Source organism: Marmota marmota, unplaced genomic scaffold (genome assembly GCF_001458135.2).
Source record: "Marmota marmota marmota unplaced genomic scaffold, marMar, whole genome shotgun sequence".
Classification (NCBI taxonomy): domain Eukaryota; kingdom Metazoa; phylum Chordata; class Mammalia; order Rodentia; family Sciuridae; genus Marmota; species Marmota marmota.
Genome location: NW_026000068.1, coordinates 27596232 through 27599928, shown reverse-complemented (window position 1 = coordinate 27599928; position 3697 = coordinate 27596232). Strand labels below are relative to the sequence as shown.

The 3697-nt window shown below is 33.7% G+C and overlaps 1 non-coding gene across 1 annotated transcript; it reads right to left on the bottom strand.

The window, feature by feature from the left end:
- Positions 1–256: 256 nt before the first annotated feature.
- On the bottom strand, positions 257–362 carry LOC125620018. The gene has a single exon (XR_007351601.1). It is a non-coding gene; the product is annotated as a U6 spliceosomal RNA (small nuclear RNA).
- Positions 363–3697: the final 3335 nt, after the last annotated feature.

The following is a 3697-nucleotide window of genomic DNA, read 5'->3' as shown; positions in this document are numbered from 1 at the left end:
CCTATCCCCCCTCCCCTCCCATCCCCTCCCTCTACCTCATCTATGTAACTCATTTCTCTCTCTCTTATTTTTTTCCCCTTTGCCTCACATCCTCTTATATGTAATTTTGTATAACAATGAGGGTCTCCTTCCCTCTTCTGTGCAATTCCCCCTCTCTCTCCCATTCCCTCCCACCTCTTGTCCCTGTTTGATGGTAATCTTCTTCTCATGCTCTTCCTCCCTGCTCTGTTTTGAGCCGCCCCCCTTTTATCAAAGAAAAAATATGGAACGCTTCACAATTTGCGTGTCATCCTTGCGCAGGGGCCATGCTAATCTTCTCTGTATTCTTCCAATTTTAGTATATGTGCTGCTGAAGTGAGCACCTAACTTCTTTTTAAATGTAAGCATATATGTCTGTAAATTTTTCTTAGTATGGTACTAATGGTAGCCAAAAATTTTTCATATTGTCAATTTGGATATTTTCATATTGTCAATTTGGATATTTTCTGATTTAACTTTTATTTTGCAACCAACCATGGGTTATTTTCAAATGTATTGGTTCATTTTCCCAAAATATGGAAATTTTGCAGGTGTATTTCTGTTATTGATATCCAGGTTACATAAAGTCATGGTCTAAGAACAGATTTTATTTAGTATAATTCTAAACATAATTCTAAATTTGTTAAGATTTGTTCTGTGGTCCCAAGTATGATCTGTGTTGATAAAAGTTATAGGTGTAGCTCAAGGAATGTGTGTTTTCTACTTTTATGGAGTATTCCATAAATTCCAATTAGGTAAAATCATATTTTTTTTTCAGTTTCATTTAGCTCATTGATTTTCATCTACATGTGTTATCATTTATTGAGGCAACTATGATAAATTATCAAAATATATCTGTGGATTTAATCATTTCTCCTTTCAGTTTTATTTCATATGATTTGAGAATCTGTTGTTTGGTGCATATACATTTAGGTTTAGTACTACTTCTTGTGAACCAACACTTTTGTTGGTTTTGTAACTCAATTTCCCTATTTGTCATTTGCAATATTTCTTATTCTGAAGACTACCTTGTCTAAAATCAACATAGCCTCTCCAGCTTCAATTTAGCAAGCATTTATAGGGTATATTTGTTTCTCCCCTTTCCTTTAATCTATCAGTGTCATTAAATTATACATATTTTTATTATTTATGCTTTCAGGAAGTTCCTATCTGGGTCTTGGTTTGTTTTATTATTAAATTCAATATTCTGTCTTTTAAATTAATGTCTATTTGGACCTCTCACACTTACAAGTACTGATATAATTGGATGAATATGTTTATTTTGCTGTTTTCTAATTATTGCCTATATTGTTGCTTCTTTTTTACAGAAATATTTTTTATGAATGTATTTTATTTACATTCTGCTTCATCATATACTTCTTTTAAAAAATTTGCTTGTCTCAGGTTTTCCAATAAAAATATTTAATCACAATGTGCCTTTTAATAATATTGCACTATTCATGTACAGTGAAAGTATTTTACAAGAGTGCCTTCTTAATGTCTCTCTCCTATCCCCTGTATGATTTTGTCATGCATTTTATTTCTACATAGACTATAAATACATAGTACATCATCAAAATTTTTGTTCAAATAATAAGTTATTAAGGAAATTACAAGAAAAGGATAAATTACATATTTACATTCATTATTCTTTTTCCAATATTCTTCATTTCTTTGAGTACATACACATTTTGCATGATATCATATCCCTATATCTAAAATTTTTTCTTTAAAATTTCTTATATTTGAGTTTCAGATAAACAAGTATACTTGTTTGTGTGTGAAAAGAAAAAAATTCTATTTCTCATTCCTTTTTTGAAAGGTACTTGTATTTGTTATGCAACCCTAAATGGACAATTCTGATGAAGATGGTGATAATGATGCTTTTCAATTAGATGTTACTTTCTTGTATTTTTCACTTGTATAGTTTCTGGCAAAAGTTTAAATACAGATTTTACATTTAGTCTGCATATAATATGTCATGTTCATTGCTATCAAGATTTTCTTTGTTTAAAGTTTTTAGCTGTTCAAATGGATTATGTATTCTTTTTTGTTTTATTTTTCTTACTCCAATGTTGTCCAGGCTTCTTGAACTTTTAATTTGCATTAATTTTGGATACTTCTTGTACATTATCTATAAGTATTTCTTTAGCTCCTGTTATTCTTCAGTGGATCAATTTGCATGCATGTTAGATTTGAATTGTTTAACAGTGGCTGCTCTTTCTATTCTGTTTTTTGTTTGTTAGTGTTTTGGGTTTTTTTTGGGGGGTGGGGCAGGGAGAATGTTTGCTTTTCTTTCTTTGGATAATTTCTATTGATGTATCTTCAGTTCAGGGATCCTTTTCTTGTCTGTTATCTACTGATGGGATTATCAGAGACATTCTTCATCTCTATTACTGTGTTCTATGTCTAGCCTTTCCATTATATTCTTTCTATGGTTTAATATATAGTAATGCATGCTGTATATCTTTCTTATAGTAACCTGTACTCTATTAATTATACTTATTTTAAAGTTCATGTTTGATAGTTCAAATATCTTGTCATATCTCACTGTGGTTCCTATGATTGCTTTTACTCTGAAACATATATAATTTTTCTTGCTTCTTTATATGTCTTACAAGTTTTAGATAAAATCCTGACATCTTATGAAGAATAACATATATTGAGGCAAATATATTTATAACTAAAAAGACACATTGCCTCTTTTATTAAGTCTTTGTGTCAGGGGTTTTATCAGAAGAGTTAAAAATTAATCTACGTTTGATATTTTTATTGCTTCTGCCATTGGTACAACACAGGCTACCAATCTCTCTTGAGTTAACTTATGTTTAGGTTTGACCGGTGCTGGGAGCCATTAGCCAAGTAGGTATGACAATTTCCTTGCCAGCGTACCCCATGTTGCTGACATTTTGCAGTGACATTGAATGTAGTTGACCTTGCTCAAGGACCAGGGCGGATTAGGGTGTTCCTGGTTTAACATAATCGGGTTTAGGGCGTTCCCAGTTTAGGTTCCAGGTTTAAGGTTTAAGATTATTCCTGCTGGGAATAGGGCGTATCCTGCTGCCTAAGTTCCCCTTGAGTTCTCACGGGATTCAGACAGTATATCTTGGGAGACAGAAGCCCAGTGGAGGTGAATTTGGGAGAGAACGTGGATTTGGGCGGAGAACGTGGATTTCCCCAGAACGTGATTGTAGACGGCTGGTGTGAGTTCGGGAATAAAGAGTTGCTGTTTGAATCTACAAGCTGTGTGGTGGCTCCTGATTGTGTGCCCAGCCAGACTGCGGCATTTGTGCCCAGCCAGACTGCGGCATTTGGCGTCCCGTGTGGGGAACTTCTGAAGCTTAGAGGTAAGTGAATTTTCTCACCCTTGAGAAAGAGAAAAAGAATGGGTGAACATTTCAAAAAACAATGTGTCATTGTTTTGATTTATTTTGTTTTTATTTCAAGTTGCCTGTTCCTAGAACTTTCTCAGGCAAACTGGGGAAAATGGTTGACTCAAGATTTGAAGTTGTTCGCCTCCGAGGAAGAGAAATTGTTAGAGGAAGGAGGCACCCCAGTAAGACCAACAACAGTTAGGGCATATGTTGATACAATACAAAAATGTAGCACATGGCCTTTTAAAGAAGAGTTATTAAGTATATCAATGGGACCATCATGGTATCCTGTAGAAGGATTTTTC